Below are 20,044 nucleotides of genomic sequence, written 5' to 3' on the forward strand. Positions count from 1 at the left end.
TATGGAAAGCAGTCTAGGCCAGTATGTGTCAGTATTCTTGCCTGGAGAACCTCCCTCTCTGACAGAGAAGCCTGGCAGACCACAGTCTACAGAGTCACGAAGAGTTGGACACTACCAAAGAGACTCTGTGCCTATAGGCCCAAGACTTTTTTGCCTGTGGCAGCTTTGCCTCAGGGAGAGTTGAGAGTGAAGGTGGCACAGCTGCTTGGCTTGTGGGGACCCTGGTGGTCTCAAGTGTGCAGGGACACGGACTGCCTCCACTGCAGGAGTTATGGCCCTATCAGAGTCTTTTTGAGCCTCTTGTAGCTGGCAATCAGAAGGCCTCTTTGGCCAGTCTTTCTCCAGAGTCTGCCTGTTCAGGCACTTAAAGGGGTTCCTTGCCTGGGGTCCTTCTCTGTTGTTCAGTGCATCAAGCACATAGAGGCCCCCCTCCCCCATCTGGGGTTTTACTCTGTAGTTCAGTGCATCAGTCATTTGATGGGCCAGTTCAGCTGCCAATGTTGGTGTGTACAAGGAGAGAGGCTATGGTGATGGCTTCACCCACTACGTGTGATTCAGCAGTATCACCTTGCTTCCATGGCTGCCTGGCTTCCCTCCACAGGCATTTCCCACCACAATCTCCTTGATCTGTCTCTCCACAGTCAACAGCAGCCCTTGCCCTGGGATTGCTCCACAATCCCTAGATTCCAGCTCCCAGCCACTGCACTGCTAGGGTATGTATGGCTGCGGCAAGGACTGGCTGATTCTCATTCCATTTAGGCTGCCACAGATCACAGATTCTTGGTTCAGTCGCTCAGTCATGTCCATCACCAACCCCCAGAGCTTACTCAAACTCATGTCCATTGAGTCGGTGATGCCATCCAACTATCTCATCCTCTGTCATCCCCTTCAATCTTTCCTAGCCTCAGGGTCTTTTCCAATGAGTCAGTTCTTCACATCAGGTGGCCAAAGTATTGGAGTTTCAGTTTCAGCATCAGTCCTTCCTATGAATATTCAGGACTGATTTCCTTTAGGATGGACTGGTTGGATCTCCTTGCAGTCCAAGGGACTCTCAAGCGTCTTCTCCAACACCACAGTTCAAAAGCATCAATTCTTCGGTGCTCAGCTTTATAGTCCAACTCTCACATCCATACATGACTACTGGAAAAACCATAGCCTTGACCAGATGGACCTTTGCTGGCAAAGTAATGTCTGCTTTTTAATATGCTGTTTAGGTTGGTCATAACTTTTCTTTCAAGGAGAAGCGTCTTTTAATTTCATGGCTGCAGTCACCATCTGCAGTGATTTTGGAGCCCCCCAAAATAAAGTCTGTCACTGTTTCCCCATCTATTTGGCATAAAGTGATGGGACCAGATGCCATGATCCTAGTTTTTTGAATGTTGAGTTTTAAGCTAATTTTTTCAAAATGTTTCTCCTCTAACTCAGACTGTTGTCCCAATGTGGGGATTGGACCCCTGCTTCAGTTCCCCCACCCTCTGAGGGCAGGTTCAGTCCTACTAACACTCCTGTTTTCTCCCTAGTTACTTCCTCCTACTGAGTTTTGCGTGGGTCTATATATTCTTTTCTGTTGGCCAGCTGCTCCTGTCTGCTCTCAGCTGGTGTTCTGCATGCACTTCTGTGTCTGAAGGTGTATTCCTGATGTACCCATGGAGAGAGATGTACTCCACATCTACCTAGTCCTCTGCCATCTTATTCTCCCCAAGACTACTCTTATGTCCTCTCACCTGCAAGGGAGTCTGAAAAAAGTTGTGTAGTCATGTGTCTACTACAATTTGTTAATAAGCAAAGAGGCCATGTGTTTGGGCACACATCTAGTGGTGTTTGGACACATGTCTAGTGGTGTTTGCCACAGGTATGACCTGGGTTCTGGTTCCAGCAGGAAACTGAAGTATTCTTGCCTGGGTCAGAGGATGAAGTTCCCAGGGAAAAGGCCTGGACTTGTGGTTCACCTGGGCTTGTGGGATTCCCAGTGTTGTATGGGTCATTCTTAGGGGGCTGGAATACAGTGGGGATTGTTCAAACTCTGAAACTGGACAATCCAGTTATTCAAGGAACACTCTGATAACAATGAACACACTCAGAAATGGGCTATGGGATGCTTTGGTAGGTCTACCACTAGCTAGGGTGTGAGGCTCCCCCTAACTGGAGATACGAAATACATGAGTATAACTATGATCACACTGGTTGGACATGAAGATTTCTCAGGTTCTGTGAGCCCTAACTTCTGACCCTGTAATTCTGTGTATTTATAAATGTAAATTTTAATTTGCATTTATCATTATACTGATGTGTATTGCTCAAGTGGCAACTTAACGTAGTAGAAAGAGCCCTGGTCTAGGAACATGATGGGAATCAGACATCCTGGGTGCTAGTCTAAATTTGTGACCCTGGGCTAGTCCTTTACCTCTTTGTGTTTAAATGTCCCCATGGAGGTGGCTATGTTACAAAAGCTCTGTGGGGGGCACAATATGCCTCCATCCCCCAAGATGCCCATGTTCTTATCTCTCAAACCTGTAAGTATGTTACCTTATGTGACAAAAGGGACTTCGCAGATGTGAGTGAATTAAGAATTCACAGGAAGAGGTTCTCCTGATTATGTGGGTGGGCTGAGTGTCATCACTGGATTCTTATGGAGGCAGGGGGAGGATGATTAGAATCAGATCTGCCTGTGGAAGCAGAAGTTGAAGTGATGCCCTTTGAAAATGGAAAAAGAAGCTTCGAGCCAAAGAATGCAGATGGCCTCTTGGAGCTGGAGAAGACCAAGAGACGGCTTCTCCCCTAGAGCCTCCTGGAGAAGGCAACTGTGTGGACACGTTTTTAGCAAGTAAGGCTTCTGACCTCCAGAACCATAAGATAGTACATTGGCATCATCTTGGCCACTTTGTGGTAATTTATTACTGAAGCAATACTAATACAAACACTGAGATTATTTCATGTATGTTAGTTTCATGAACTAACTATAGTTAGTTCTCTTCTTTGACTAGAATAAAAAAACTTTGATGGTGGGGACTGCTTTGAATCCTCCATGACTCCAGCACAGGGTTACAGGAGCTCAGTGATTATTGTTGACTCTCTGCAACTTTATTGAAGTATAATTGACAAATATATACAAATAAATTTATATTTACAAATAAAATTGTAAGATATTTAAAGGGTACATGTTGATTTGATACACATTGTGAAAAGGTTTCCCCCATATACTTGTGTGTGTGTGTGTGTGTGTGTGTGTGTGTGTGTGTGTGCTCAATAGCTTCAGTAGTGTCTGACTCTTTTTCAACTCCATGGACTGTAGCCTGCCAGGTTCCTCTGTCTATGGATTTTCTAAGCAAGAATACTGATGTCAGTTACCATTTTCTTCTCTAGGGGATCTTCCTGACCCAGGGATCCAGCCTGAATCTCCTGCATTTCAAGCTGATTTTAGTGACTGTATTTATAGAGTTAAGATTCCAAACAAAAAAGGCTTTGTTGTTGTTTAGTCAGTAAGTCGTGTCTGACTCCTTGTGACTCCATGGATTATAGCCCACCAGGCTTCTCTGTCCACTGGATTTTTCCAGGCAAGAATACTGGAGTGGGTAGCCATTCTCTTCTCCACTCATCTACTTAATTAGCACATTTATCACCTCAAACCTCCCTCCCTGCTCCTTCTTTTTTTGGTGGGAACATTTAAGTTCTACTCTCCTGCAAATTTCAATTCTACACTATCATGTTGTCAATATAGTCACTGAGTTATACATTAGATCCTCAGTTCTAATTTATCTTAGAGATGAAAGTTTGTACCCCTTTACTGACCTCTCCCTATTTTTCCCACTAGACACTTTCTTCATTGGTATAATTAAAAAGATTTGGTCTTTGTTCCCTGTTTCTGATATACAGCTCCTTTGTTGTGGTTGTTGTTGAGTCCCTCAGTCATGTCTGACTCTTTGTGACCTCATGGACTGCAGCTTGACAGACTTCCCTGTCCTTCACTATCTCCCAGAGTTTGCTCAAACTCATGTCCATTGAGTCAATGATGCCATCCAACCATCTCTTCCTATGTCGTCCCCTTCTCCTCCTGCTTTCAATCTTTCCCAGCATCAGGGTTTTCTCCAATGAGTTAGCTCTTTGCACCAGGGGGCCAATGTATTGGAGCTTCAGCTTCAATATCAGTCCTTCCAATGAATATTCAGTGATTTTCTTTAGAATTGACTGGTTTGATCTCCTTGCAGTCCAGGGAATTCTCAAGAGTCTTCTCCAACACCACAGTTTGAAAGCATCAATTCTTTGGTGCTCAGCCTTCTTTATGGTTCAACTCTTACATCCATACATGACTACTAGAAAAACCATAGCTTTGACTATATGGACCTTTGTCGGCAAAGTAATGTTTCTGTTTTTTATAATGTCTAGGTTTGTCATCGGAGAAGGCAATGGCACCCCACTCCAGTACTCTTGCCTGGAAAATCCCATGGATGGAGGAGCCTGGTAGGCTGCAGTCCATGGGGTCGCTAAGAGTCGGACACGACTGAGCGACTTCACTTTGACTTTTCACTTTCATGCATTGGAGAAGGAAATGGCAACCCACTCCAGTGTTCTTGCCTGGAGAATCCCAGGGACGTGGGAGCCTGGTAGGCTACCGTCTATGGGGTCACACAGAGTCGGACACGACTGAAGTGACTTAGCATAGCATAGCATAGGTTTGTCATAGCTTTTCTTTCAAGAAGCAAGTGTCTTTTAATTTCATAGCTACAGTCACCATCCGCAGCGATTTTGGAGCCCAAGAAAATAAATTCTGTCACTGTTTCCATTGTTTCCCCATCTATTTGCCATGAAGTGGTGGGACTGGATGCCGTGATCTTAGTTTTTTTGAATGCTGAGTTTTAAGCCAGCTCTTTCACGCTCCTCTTTCACTTTCATCAAGAGGCTCTTTAGTTCCTCTTCACTTTCTGCCATAAGGGTGGTGTCATCTGAATATCTGAGGTTATTGATATTTCTCCCAGCAATCTTGATTCCAGCTTGTGCTTCATCCAGCCTGGCATTTCTCATGATGTACTCTGCATATAACTTAAATAAGCAGGGTGACAATATACAGCTTGATGTACTCCTTTTCCAATTTTGAACTAGTCCATTGTTCCATGTCCAGTTCTAACTGTTGCTTTTTGACTTGCATACAGATTTCTCAGGAGACAGGTAAGTGTCTGTGTGCTCTGGTATTCCCATCTCTTGAAGAAATTTCCAGTTTGTTGTGATCCACATAGTCAAAGGCTTTTGCAAATCAATGAAGCAGAAGTAGATATTTTTTTTGAATTCTCTTGTTTCTTTCTATGATCCAGTGGATGTTGGGAATTTGATGTCTGGTTCCTCTGCCTTTTCTAAATCCAGCTTGAACATCTGGAAGTTCTCAGTTCATGTACTGTTGAAGCCTAGTTTGGAGGATTTTGAGCATTACCTTGCTAGCATGTGAAATGAGTGCAATTGAGCAGTAGTCTGAACATTCTTTGGCACTGCCCTTCTTTGGGATTGGAATGAAAATTAACACAGCTCCTAAGACCCTTGAAATCTCCTGAGTGATAAGAGTGTCTTTGGTGTGCTAATAACATGACTATGGTTAAGGATCTGCTTGCTTCAGGAGCGGGCTGGTTGCCAGAGAAGTGGTAGTGATTAGAAGCTTGAAACTTCCAGCCCCACCTCCCAGGGTCTGGGATCAAGTTAGTCACCATTAGCTTCAATCCTGTCTAACAAAACCTGCAAGAAACCCCTTTGTGATAGGGTTCAAGGAGTTCCCAGTTGGTGAACATACCCATGTGCTGAGAGTTTGGTGCACCCCGGCTCCGTGGGGAGAGAGGCTCCTGTGTTCTGGACTCCTCTGGACCTCACCCTAGTACCACTTCATCCAGCTGTTCATCTATACTTTTGTAATAAACTATAATAGTCAGTACAGCATTTTCTCGAGTTCTGTGAGTTGTCTAGCAAATTATCAGAATGGAGCAGGAGGAGATAGTGGGAGCCCTTGACTTTGTAGCTAAGTTAGAAGTGCAGGTTATCTGGGGACCCAGCACTTGTGACTGGTTTTCAACATGAGGGCAGTTGTGTGGGATTGAACCCTTAACCTGTGGAGCTTGATGATGATTCCAGCTAGTGGCAGAATTGAATTGAATTGTAGGACAGTCGATTGGTGTCAGAGAACTGGCAAACTGGTGGGTGTGTCCCAGTTTGGCCTCTCTCCCTAGATGTGATCTCCACCCTGAGCTCTAGTTTTGAGCTCTCCCAAACTCTCGTCCACATCCAGGTTTTGTTACCTTGCGTAGATGCCAGCCCCTGTATACCTGGGCTTCTGCTTGGCTCCTGTCAAGCCTTTTTGGGCCTGGAGTCTTGGCTTTGACTTTCAGCCTAGTGGCTGGGTCCCTGCTGTCTAATGACAGACATCTGTGAGGCTTACACCCAGTTGGTCTTTAAGCTCTGTCCACAACCCAATTTGTCACCATTGTCCTCTGTGCACATCAATAGGATAATTTTCCCCTTGATGAGAACTACACGATGCCTCTTGCTTCATCACACTTCTGCTGCCCCGCACTCAGAGAACATACTTAGCTTTCCAGAGAGGACTTCCAGCACCTGTGGAGGGCCTGCCCCACTAGAGCCTTGCCTCTTGGAGGTCATGGGCAGCTCCTGGTTCTGGACCCTAACACCATGTCCTTAGGCAACAGGGCTCTGCCCTGATGGATTCTGAGAAATGATGTCAGCAGTGAACTTGGCCATCCCAGGACCTAATTAAATAAAACTGTTTAGCGCCAGGACTTGGCAAATGTTTTAGCTTTGAGGGTCACAGGGCTGTCATTGCAAGCCCAAGATACAGGCAGAAAGGGACAGGAAGTCAGAGGAAAAATAAAGAGATTAAGGCAGGGGAAGATAGGGGAGGAAATGGGCACACTGATAGGGGAGCACTATAGGGCACACTCCTGTGCCTGCCTTCCATGGGACCTATTTTACTAGAAACTCACCTGATCAATGAATTGTCATTAGAATGGGAGCACACAAGCTCAAATTTAGGCAAAATGCTTTACTCAAAATGGAAGAACAGAATCTTAAATGGAATCTAGGGGCCCTTCAGCAAACTGAATGGAGAGAATATGGGGTATGGCTTCAAAGAAACTTGAGTTTGCCTCCCAGCTTTGCTCCTCATGAACTGGGTAAGCTGGGACAAGCTACCTGACCTGTGAGGCCTGTATTCTCAGTTTTAATGTGAGGATACCAATTTCCAATGAGACTATCCATGTAAAACCCCCAGTGAGATGCTTGGCATAAAGCAGGTGCTCAGTGGTGGCTCAGATGGTAAAGAAGTTGCCTGCAATGTGGGAAACCCAGGTTCAATACCTGGGTAGGGAAGATCTGGAGAAGGGAATGGCTACCTACTCTGGTATTCTTGCCTGGAGAATTCCATGGATAGAGGAGCCTGACAGGCTACAGTCCATGGGGTCGCAGATTCAGACATGACTGAGTGACTAACATTTTCACTTTTTCAATGGATTGTGAATTTGTGCCCCTTCCTTGTTACCGATCTCTATTACAGCACCAGTACAGACAGCCTTGGTGGTTTTGCAGAACCATTTGCTGCAGAACCAACATGGTGACTTGAAGCAGCAGATTTCTGCAAGTTGCCCAGTGTCTAGGCTGGTCTCAAGACCAGCCTGTATGTGGCTGCTACAACTGACTCAATTGCCCAAATTGAAGGAAGGGTCTTAAAGGAAGATGCATGCAAATGTGCTCATCAGTGTGGGTGGGCATATTTAGGTCTTTGAAGGTATTTAACATCCAAAATGCATCATCACTGAAATTGATGAGAAAATGGAGAAGCCAGCAGCCTGCTCTCTCAGCCTCACCTCCTCCTCGAAAGCCAAGGGGATTTCCCTGGAAATCAGGTGGATCTTTCCATGAAGTGTGAATATTGCAAGGGTGGCAGGTTACATAGCAGCCTTTTTTTTTTTTTTTTTCATGCACATGTGTGCACATAAAATATCCAACAAATATTTACTGGGCTTTCACTACACACCAGCCACTGTGTGAAGGATGCAATGGTGAGCAAGACACATGCCATTCCCTTCACTTACAGGATAATATAGGCAGCAGAAAACTTGTCTATAGATTACTATCTAGAGTCAGGTGGAGAGCTTTCAGACCCAGAGTGAAAAACAGGTTATTATTTATGAATTGGGTACCTTTTGTCTTGTTATTTGCTAACAGAGTGCACCTTGTGCAAACTTCATTTTCCCACTACAAAACATGTGGTCAAAGACAGTTAGTCATTTGAATTCGAGGCAAATAAGCAACTGTCAATGGGTAAGAACTTGTATGATTGTAGTTTGGAGAGATCTGCTATGCAAATACATTGGCCAGCCCCTGGAGAGCACTGCTGATGGTCAAGCAGGGGCTGCTCTGTTACAGGGGCTCCAGAGGACTAGACTTTGAATTTTTGGCCTTTTTGATGGAAAAAGAAGGAAAGTAATGTTGTCAGTTTAACTTTCTGATGGCTAAACCACAGATGTGGGATTTAACTCTCATAAATCCTAGCCCTTCTCTGCCAATGACCCAAAGTGGGGCTTCAGTCAACCTCACCCTGACTCAGTTCCCCCTTCCTACATCAGCAGAGAGCAAATCAAAGGCTTAAGAGTCAGAAAACATATATTCCAATCCTTGTTCCACAATGTAGAACTGAGAAGTTTGATTTTTGGAGCCTCCGTGTCTCTCTAAGTCACTGAAGTCTCTCTACTAGAAGTCGCAGTCCTCGAAATCAGAAAAAAAAAAAAAAAACAAAAAAAAACCTCACCCCTCCAGCCTCTTGTAGAACAAGCCCACAACACTAGAATTTGGCTTCATCTACCTCAAGTGCCTTGAGCCCATAGATCGATACCTGTGTGGACATGCCGACAGTTTTTAAAGGCACTACCTGGGTTTCTTGCGCTGGTGGGCATGTCAGCGAGGTTTGGTATTTCCTTGGGAGCATGTATACTGACAGCTCTTGTTTATTTCATGTGGATTAACTTCTCTTGAAGGCCATTTTCCAACATTTCCTCCTTTATCTTGTGGATCCCACCAGGTGAGTGTCTCCAGGTGTGCTTTTTTTTTTTTTTCTGCCAAAGAACTGAACCAAATTTGAAACCTGCTTTGGCACTGGCAATCTCTGTGACTTTGGATGAGTCACCACATCTCCTAGAATCTCAGTTTTCCATTCCCTCCATGGGAAGGATATTCCTGTGTTGCTGCTTCTATTTCTCCCATGGCAGTGTTGTACTGAAAAATCAAACAGGATGATGATAATGATGATTATTATTATTTTGCATAAACTCAGAAGTAACTATAGGAACCAAAAGTAGAATTCTTGCAATTGTTACTTACCAGTATTATCAACAATCTGGAGAGTTACGTTTGTCTTACCTGCCATGTCACAGATACCTACAGGGGTTTCATAAGAAAATACAAAGAACGAGAGAATTAGAAATGCTGAAAGTCACAGCCAAATACCTCATCATGCCTAGAGACTGCTTCCCTGCTCCCTGATGTCTTACTGACTTATTTAATCTGGGGTGGCAGAGAGCCCTTTCTGGAATTGCAGGAAGTCTAAAGTGAATATATGCCATTTTATATCCATTCATTTGTTTGTTTTTCTATCCAGCAAATACTTATTAAATCTCAGCTGTATGTAAAGATGAATCAAACATAGATTTGCTCTTGGTGATTCTTTGAAAACGTAAGAAAAATAGCACTCTTAGCTTCAAGCCAATAATACAAAATAGGAAATGCAAGGCAAGATCCTCATAAGAGGGGTCTAGTTCAGTGCTGTGGTTGCACTGAGGCAGGAGGGAGAATTTATCATTAAGGGGCAGGAAGGCTTATTATAAGAAATGGTTCCTAACTGAGTCTTGGGGAATGGAGAGGATTTGAACTTAAAGAAGGTGATGGGGTGGTGGGGAGGGCATCCGGGCAGAGGAATGACCCGAGTAGAAACAGGTAGGTTCCTCTGGTGACTTTGAAGTTCCCTTGATGCCTAGCATGGGTTTACTCCTTGTGTGAAAATTACTTTTTTTTCATCTCTGTGTTTGACATTTTCCTTTGATCACTGTTAGGTTTCTAGAAATAATCAGCTATCTCACTGTGCAGTAGATCTGAGCATGGGAGACTCCTGGCCTCTACTAGCATGATCCTGGCTCCACATTATGTAAGAAATCCATCAAAAATTCTTCTGGAATGTGAGGTTCACTTCAAAGCCCTCTTCTGTTGACTAAGCCTTGGGAGGTGCCATGCTCAATCACCACTTCTCGGTTATTGGGTTTCCCCCATTTTGCTCTAAGATCAAAGGAAAGGGTAATTTCATCATACAAGTGAAAATGAGATTCATTGATTATTGGTAGCTGTGATTATTGGTAGCTGATGTGGAGCAGAAATTCATTTAAGGAGGTCAAGAAACTGTCAGTCCAGAGTACGAGAGGAATCCTCAGCTTGTTTGAAACACTAAGGCCATGTAGAAAATCCAGCATGGGCTGCCATAGCACTCCAGACGACCAAGCTTTGGTTTTGTGTGAACGCTTGGGAGACTATTATTGACATGATTCTTTGTTCTGGAAGCCAGGACCAGCCCCTTGAGTTAGGTTACTCTCTGTGGCTCTCCCCTCCAATCATATCCAAGCAGCAAGACAAGCAGAACAGGAATAACTTAGCTTTTACCTGGATATGTTGCTTTCTAAGGTTGGGCTACCTGAGAAATCTGATGATGATTTTCAGATTTTTGGATTTTATGGACTGGTAAATGAAAAAAAAAATTGGGTTCAACATAGAGTTGTTAACCTTTTACTTCACCAAATTAAGGACATTAAACTAAAAGGACCTTGGTAACTACAAAATGATTGTCATCTTTTTAAGAAGAAAAATAATTTTTCTGCCAGTTATTGGGAAGAGCATCATCTCAGAATAAAGATCGTTCCTTCCTAAGAGAGCTCAGTTGGTTTTCTTCCATTTATGGTTTGCTCTAAAATGTTTTAAATAGCTTCATGGGGAGCTCAAGTCATGGAACTGGCCTGTGGGGACCCCATGTGTGTAGTGGATGAGAACTGACTTCATTTGTCCCCTTAGGGCAGATCCTGCGTGGACTGAGGAGCTTCATGGGACCACGGATGGTTTCTGTCACAGTCACATCAACCCCCACAAGGTGTGTTTTGCTCTGGCATCATATTTCCTGGCATTTGGTGAGTGAGAGGATGATGTGTTCAATTCACTTTTATTCTGACTCATTTGTGGGAAGGGAAATTTAATTCTCTGGGAACCCTTGTTTGTATTAGTGTTAAATCATTTGTCTGCTGTTTAATGATTTATACACACTGTGCAAAGAGGTCCCAGAATTGCTTTCCTGATCGTTTCTGCCCCCGCCCCTCCACTCCAGGTTGGAGAAATAATTTAGTTTTGTGCCTTCCTTAGGGAGTCTACCCAAGACACTGTTCTTTAGCTTACTCATTCCTAATACACGCTATTGGAATTGGGCTTTTAGCTGAGTCTACAGCCTTCCCGAGGATGTTTAGATTGGTATTATGTGGTGTTTTGTGCTATTAACATGCTGAACTGCTTTGCTTCCTTAACTCAGCAATTAGTCTCTTCCCGAACACGATGTACCCCTTTTGGATCATAAATGGTGATCATCTGATTTATTTTTCTGGAGTTCATACACTTAATGTGGATGGGCTTTGGTGCTCATTAAAGCAGAGACTTTTATTTGAAGGGTTGCTCCCTGCGTTGTGCTGATGGGACCTCATATATTACACTTATCCACACTGGCCATCTATAATTTAGTATAGTGCTCCCGTTCATGTAATGTTTCAGCATTTGCAGTACTTATGAGTAATTGACAGCATACAATGGTAACAATAAATCAGATAGGCTGGACACAGCCCTTTATGGTCAGTTTCACTGTCTACCAGAAAAGAAGGCTGAAAACCAGTGACTGCTGTTAACTGGGGGCTTTTCAGACCATAAAGTCAGAGAAAGCACATTTTTTGGCTTTTATTTTTAATACATTTTTGAGTGGCTGTTTAAAATATATATCTTTGCTTGGATAAGAAGTCATGAAAAAAATGGTTCCCTGTTATGCATACTTTAAAAATTACTGCAGTTCACTTCAAAGGAATGATTTACTTTGACAAAGTGAGTTAACTTGAGTTGTAATGCGTTTAACAGGCCATATGATATAGGAGGCGTCAGCCTTGGTGATGTGGTATGTATGTCACAGAGCCAGAGATATTAGGATTTATTTTCTTGAAATGAAAATCCTGAACAGGGTGGCTTAGAATACAACACTTAAGAGTTGAGCATTGCGTGTTTGGAATGCTCTTGTAGAGGGTGCATTGCCTGGGAACAGTACTGTCAGAGACTTACCTCAAACTTCCATTATTGATCAAGAGTATCTTGCATGAGCTCAAAACTGAGTGTTGTCTCCTCATAATAATTCTTCCTGCCATTAGGAGAGAGATGTAGGGGTCAAAGTGTGCAGGAGGAAACACAAAGTCTTTGAGGAAAAGGAACCCTCCAGTGCTTGATAACTCCAGTGCTGTGAAATACAAATCCTTATGAAGCTGGGCTATGTGGGATTAAAATCTAGAGGCAGGTCGACTTCTGGGTTTTATTTTCTGGCTCTGCCATTTATGCACTAGTCACATGACCTCAGGTGAGTTATTTAACTTCTCAGAACATCAGTTTCCTTGCCTCTAAAATGGTGAGAAAATCCTTCCCTCATAAGGATTTTCTTTTTATAAGGATGTTTTGAAGAGAAGATTTGGCACACACACAACACCTGGATAGGTGCTAAATAAGTTTTTTAATCATTTAAAAATAGTTTAATGAAGCAATAAAAAATTTATGCATTCATCTGTTCTATCAGAATTTATTTGAGTGTCTTCTCTGTTTTGGGCACTGGACTAGGCACTAAGGATACTCTAGGTAAAAAGTCAATGTCATGGAACTATTTCTTGTAATCAGGGGTTATGTTCAAATAGTTAAAAACTTATGCATCACAGTCCCATATAATCAGCAGTAAAAACAGATTCTGCTACCCCAGTGCCTCTCTGCTGAATGTCCCCAAGACCTCACTCTTCTTGGTTTCATTGCTTGTAGCCTTTGAACCATTTACTGGAGATTTTCACTTGCTTAAGTGCTAAATAATTTTCATTTTTCCTCCCCTGGACTTCTGGAGAAGAAGCAGAGTCATCAGCCAGCTTCTAGCTCTATAGATTCAGAAATTTCTTGGCATCTTTGAAGAGCAGTGTGACGGCCACAGGATAAAGATAGACTCTTGTATTCTATACCAAGAAAGAATGTTGGGCAGTTTAATTAGTGCTATGGTTGGTAAGGCTGTTTTCTCTCAACCTGAAGTGAAATCATTTGTATCTGTGAGTACAAATAAAATAAGTGCTATGGGTAAATTGGATTTTTACATCTTGCTTTTTAGGTCAGAAATAATTTTTTTTTTTTGTATTGACGTATAAAAATTAAGACCTGGAATCCTACTTGAGCTAATAATGCTTTTTTTTTCCTTTTTTTGGCAATAAAAATATAAATACAACTCTTTACTTGTGAGTACATAAGTGGAAATTCAGGTGTGTAGTAGCGACTTCACTTTCACTTTTCACTTTCATGCATTGGAGAGGGAAATGGCAACCCACTCCAGTGTTCTTGCCTGGAGAATCCCAGGGATGGGGGAGCCTGGTGGGCTGCCGTCTATGGGGTCGCACAGAGTCGGACACAACTGATGCGACTTAGCAGTAGCAGTCTTTATCTGTAACAGGGGACAGTAAGAACTAGTGCGTTCTGAACAGTTTATATATGGTAAGAGCAGGAAGCTGTGGCTCCATTGTTTTGACCCAGATTTTACCTTTCGATCTGTGCTCTGATACTGCTGTGGTACTTCCCTGGTGGCTCAGAGTGAAGAATCTGCCTGCAATGAAAGAGGCTCAGGTTTGATCCCTGGGTCAGGAAGATCTCCTGGTAGAAGGGAATGGCTACTCACTCCAGCATTCTTGCCTGGCGAATTCCATGGACAAAGGAGCTTGGTGGGCTACCATCCATGAGGTCACAAAGGGTCAGACATGACTGAGCTACTAATGCTTTCCCTAGTTATGGTCTGAATGTTTGTTTCCTCTAAAATTCATATGTTGAAACCCTAAATCCCAAAGGTATTTGGAGGTGGATTTGGAAGTTGACTAGATTATAATGGTGGGGCCCTTATGAATAGGATTAGTGCTCTTAAGAAAGAGGCTCCAGAGTGCTCCCCAGGCTGTTCAACCAGGTGAGGACATAGTGAACAGTTGGCAGTTTGCAATCAGAACCTGACCATGCTGGCCTGGTCTTGGACTTCCAGCCTCCGGGACTGTGAGATATAAATTTCTGTTGCTTATAAAGCACCCAGTCTGTGGTATTTTATCATAGCAGCCTGAGCATATTTAAACAGAAATCAGTACAAACTGTATTTTTTCTTTCTTTATACAATTTATAATATCATTGGTAGATATAAGCAATGCAAAACAAAACAGATCTCCTAACAAAATCTTGACTAAAGAATTACATCTTGGTAGATTCATAGAACACTGCCAAAAAGGGACCTGGGGAAAATTTGCCAGGTAGAAATTATAAATAACACAAAACAAACAAGATGATGGCTAAAATTGCATCTGATTGAAATTTATAATGGGAAAATCAATTATTTGTGATGAGATTTAGATCTGAAAAGCTTGAGCTAGAAAAATTGGATTTGACAAAAATATTGGTTTCAGAAAGGACGAGACAGCAACAAATACCTGGCAGTGGCTGGTAAGAGATTATGTAAAACTTTATACGATCACAGAACTAATCAGTGAATAATTTATGCTGTAAATTTTACAAGGAAAAGAATCTCAATGAAAACAAGTTTATTTATAAAAACTGAAGTATGGTTAATTTAAAATATTATATTAGTTTCAAGTGTACAGCATAGGGATTCAGTATTTTTGCAGATTATATTTCATTATAGACTATTACAAGATATTGGATAATTCTCTGTGCTATACAGTAAATCCTTGTTGCTTATCTATTTTGTGTATAGTCATTTGTATCTGTCCATCCTGTGAAAGTGGAGAGTGAAAAAGTTGGCTTAAAGCTCAATATTCAGAAAACAAAGATCATGGCATCTGGTCCCATCACTTCATGGGAAATAGATGGGGAAACAGTGGAAACGGTGTCAGACTTTAATTTTGGGGGCTCCAAAATCACTGCAGATGGTGACTGCAGCCATGAAATTAAAAGACCTTTACTCTTTGGAAGGAAAGTTATGACCAACCTAGATAGCATATTCAAAAGCAGAGACATTACTTTGCCAACAAAGGTCCGTCTAGTCAAGGCTATGGTTTTTCCTGTGGTCACGTATGGATGGGAGAGTTGGACTGTGAAGAAGGCTGAGTGCCGAAGAATTGATGCTTTTGAACTGTGGTGTTGGAGAAGACTCTTGAGAGTCCCTTGGACTGCAAGGAGATCCAAACAGTCCATTCTGAAGGAGATCAGCCCTGGGATTTCTTTGGAGGGAATGATGCTAAAGCTGAAACTCCAGTACTTTGGCCACCTCATGTGAAGAGTTGACTCATTGGAAAAGACTGATGCTGGGAGGGATTGAGGGAAGGAGGAGAAGGGGACGACAGGATGAGATGGCTGGATGGCATCACTGACTCGATGGACGTGAGTCTGAGTGAACTCTGGGAGTTTGTGATGGACAGGAAGGCCTGGCGTCCTGCGATTCATGGGATCACCAAGAGTTGGACACAACTGAGCGACTGAACTGAACTGAACTGAACTGATCCTGTATTCCTAATTTGTCCCTCCCCAGGGCTCTCTCCCCTTTGGTTACGGTAAGTTTGCTTTCTATTGTCTATGAGTCTGCTTATGGAAAACACATTTATTAAAATAGAAATAAAAATGGAAAAAAATTGATTGGGTATCACTAAACTAATTGAGGAATTAATTTGAGTTAATCGAGTGTGCTCCTGAAATTACCTCTTTATGAAATGGTGTGAATGTTGGTGAGATTCAGGTCTCCTTGTTCTTCAGCAGGCTCCAGTGGTGTCTGGCATCAGTGTAAGTCCCCAGTCCTTGCCATGGCCTTGGCCCTCTGCCGCCTGGCCCTTGCCCCCTCTGCCCTCATTTCCTCCCCCAGCTCCAGCACCCTGTGATCCAGCCATACTGGCCTTCTTGTTGTTCCTCCCACATGTCAAGCACATGCTCCTCAGGCCTTGGTGCTTTCTCTGCCTGGAATATTCTTCCTATAGGTAGCTCACTCTGTGTTTTGCCAAAAGTTTTACTTTTGTTTTAGGTTTGAAGGATTCATTAACAAAAGAAACCACTCATTACACAGACAATGAACAATTTTTAGTAGAGAATTATTTGACTTAATTTCAATATACAGTCATTAAAAGAAAGGAAATAGAAAGAACGGGGCGAAGTAACAGCATATGCATCACCTAATTGGGCTGATACCTACATCCAGACTTTAACAGTGCTGGGAAGTACTGAATGACAGAAATTTAGAGTCCCAGTTGGGAAAGGATCCTAGGTGGTGTGTGCACCCCATGGATGAGACTTCAAATTGCAGCTTTGGGGGCTCTTGCTTATAATCCCAGATTGTAAATCGATATCACTATCAGTCTGTTTGCAAAAATGCAGCTCTTTTTTTCTGTAACTTTTATAATGCCATTTGTTTCACCTTGTGAATCATAAGATTTCCTTAGACCCTGGGGTGGGAGTGGCTGGCCAAGTCCCCAGGGGCTTAAGGAATTCTAAGACTCATCCCCTTTCATGTCTAAGGTGCCACTTGACTTGCTGGTAACAACGTACTTGCAGGCAAGCATGTACTCCAGGCATGGTCAGAAGTTCATCAGAGGCCTGCTCCTCTACTTCTGAAGCCTGAACAAGACTACTTCCATTTTAAATTCCCTAACACTCTGCAAGGATATCCAACCAGTCCATCCTAAAGGAGATCAGTCCTAGGTGTTCTTTGGAAGGACTGATGTTGAAGCTGAAACTCCAACACTGTGGCCACCTGATGCGAAGAGCTGACTCATTTGAAAAGACCCTGATGCTGGGAAAGATTGAGGGCAGGAGGAGAAGGGGACAACAGAGGATGAGGTGGTTGGATGGCATCACCGACTCAATGGATGTGGGTTTGGGTGGACTCTGGGAGTTGATGATCGACAGGGAGGCCTGGTGTGCTGCGGTTCATGGTTAGTAAAGAGTTGGACACTACTGAGTGACTGAACTGAGCTGAACACTCTGTCACTTCATGGTGGCCTCTACTTAAATGTCACTCCACCCCTTTACCTTGCTTTCTGTTTTCTCATAGTAATTATTGTTTCCTGATGTTAATATATCTATTTCTTTGTCTACTCCCTTGACCAGAATATCAGCTCCAAAGGGTTTGGTTCACTGTTTTGTCTCAGTGTTTCAAAGAGGGCTTGACCTGAAGGAGGCTCACCAACCATTGGTTTGAACAAATTCTGCATCACAATGTTTGTGGTGGTTAACACCAGCCAGCATCTTCCCTGAAATAGATTCCAGGGTCAGTATTACACTGAGTCGAAATTGTAGGAGAAAAGCAACAGTATCCAAATATCCTGCATCACTTACAGCCTGTCCTCAGAGTATGGATGACATTAGCTACTCCCAGCAGTTCTGGTCTTCCTTCCTGGAACATAGTCAGATTGCACTTCTCTCTCCTGAAGATGTGTGTAGCCGTAGACCTGGGAGTGGCCAGTGAAGTGTGAGCAGAAGGACTGTGTATCACTTCCAGTGGGAGGACCCTCAGAGCTAGCGTGGGGTTTTATAGATCCTTTCTACCTGCGGGACCAGAGAGGGAGACTCCCAGAGATGGTGGGTTGGTTAGGCTGGTCCTTGCATGAGAAGGGCGTGGACTGGCGCCCTCTCTCCAGCCTGGGCTGGGGATGGAGCACGAGCAGGACTCCACCTTCATGACTGTAGGTCACTGAGATTTTAGAGTTGCTTGTTGCATGGTTGACTAATACAAGTTGCACATTTTGTCTCATTCAGTTTTCACATTATCTATAGGAGGCATTCTTATTCTTACTCACCACTGGGAAAACTGATCTTACAGAGGTTAAATTCGCCAAAAGTCACACAGCTATGAAGAAGCAAAATTGAAATTTGAATCCAATTCTGGTTGATTCCATGGCTTGAACTCTTAAACATAAGCTTGTCCAGCTTCTCAGTATGTAATTGAATACATATGTTATAGTCCATATGGGTAAAAACTTGCTTACAATACCTTCAATAGCCTCATACAAAACAGGAGAACCACTGAAATCCTTTCAAAAATCAAGTAACATGTCAGCAACCTAGAGAAAAGTTGATTGGAATTATAGGTCTCTTGTTTTCCTTGACAGCACATACAATGAATTAAATTTAAAACCCATTTGAAGGTAACTTGGGTTTGATGACTTTGAAAGGAGGCTGGAAATAGTGCCCACTTGGACAGGATTATATTTATTCCCTCTCTCTCCATTTAGGAATTGCAAAAACTCCAATAGCTTTGCTTAAAAACAAAATAGAAAAAAAAAAAAAAAAGCCTGAGAAACCTATTTTAGGATGCCCTGCATATACTCCCCCTCTGTGTGAATTAGAAGACAGACTCTCTGAAGGTCATGGGAGGACATGGACCAAGGCAAATGCCAGCAGGAATACACCTGAGGTACATGTGGACTCAGGCTTCAGAGCTTGTAATAGTGATAAGCCCACCTATAAACTAAAATGCAGCACAGAACTAGGGTCAGTGGGGTGGCAGTAACACTCCTATTTCTAAGATTTTATGGTTTACCACCTGCCTTCACCCTGCCTTGCTCTTTTCTCCAAAAAAGTATTTACTTATTTGACTCTGCCAGGTCTTAGTTTCGGCATATGAACTCTTAATTGCAGCATGTGGGATCTAGGTCCCTGACCAGGGACTGAACCCGGGACTCCTACATTGGGAGTGTGGAGTCTTAGCCACCGGACCACCAGGGAAGTCCCTTGCCCTTCTCCTTTAATTGGAAGAGTTTGGACTGGTTGTTGGTTTCTGTTTTGTGGTGTTTTATACTTCTATTTAGATCAATTGTGATTTGAATTCAATTTCCAAGTTAGAAAAAAAGGGCTCATTACTCTTTACTTCATGTAGGACTATCTAGGCAAGCAGAAAGTTCTCCACACATGAAGATGACTTTTTACCTATTTGGGATGATATCATTTCATGGCTTCCCTAGTGGCTCAGTTGTAAAGAATCCGCCTGCAATGCAGGAGACTTGATCCTGCATTGGGCTGGATCCCTGGGTTGAGAAGATCCCCTGGAGAAGGAAATTGCAACCCACTCCAGTACTCTTACCTGGGAAATCCCATGGATGGAGGATCCTGGCTGGCTACAGTCCATGGGGCCGCAAAAAAGAGTCTGACACGACTTAACGAATAAAAAACAACAAATTAAGAATTGCTGAGTCCCTTCTTGTAGAACCGTGTGACTCTATCAAGAACAACTTGATGTGTAGATGATTTTTTATTTTATCCATGTCTTGGAGGGGAAAAGGATAAGGGAGAGTCACCCAGATATAAGGGTCACCCAGAGTCACCCAGATAAAAGGGTCAGAACATGGCCCTTCAAAACCTCACAGTGTAGTGAATCTCATGTTCATTGGCTCAGGGACTCTTACACACTGGATTCCTGTTCCCTTCTCAGGTGGAAACTGCAAAACACAGGTTAGTCTCTTAGCTGCAGATTTCTACCTGTTGAAATGGAAAAGGTCTGTTAGGAAGAGGTCTGTATAGCACATTTCTGGACTCATGAAGGCACTCTAAACTGATACTACTAAAAAAGATGTAAGATGATCGGGGTTCCAGAGAGCTTTGTCGATGCCATGAGCACCAAAGGAAAACACTGAGATCCTTCTGCTAACAAATTTCATTCTAAAGAAACCGAGGTAAAAGAAGACATGAGAACAAGAGGAATTGTGGGCACTAATGAAAAGCTGAGAGA

General features: G+C 43.0%; 1 long non-coding RNA gene across 1 annotated transcript; it reads right to left on the reverse strand.

Annotated features, from left to right (window-relative positions):
* Window positions 1–8,760: 8,760 nt before the first annotated feature.
* LOC132345984 (uncharacterized) lies at window positions 8,761–14,314 on the reverse strand. The gene is made up of 4 exons (XR_009495632.1): window positions 13,883–14,314; window positions 12,391–12,466; window positions 9,367–9,423; window positions 8,761–9,261 (listed from the first exon to the last, which is right to left on the reverse strand). It is a non-coding gene; the product is annotated as an uncharacterized lncRNA (long non-coding RNA).
* Window positions 14,315–20,044: the final 5,730 nt, after the last annotated feature.

The sequence above is a fragment of the Bos taurus genome, chromosome 8, assembly GCF_002263795.3.
Source record: "Bos taurus isolate L1 Dominette 01449 registration number 42190680 breed Hereford chromosome 8, ARS-UCD2.0, whole genome shotgun sequence".
Lineage (NCBI taxonomy): Eukaryota > Metazoa > Chordata > Mammalia > Artiodactyla > Bovidae > Bos > Bos taurus.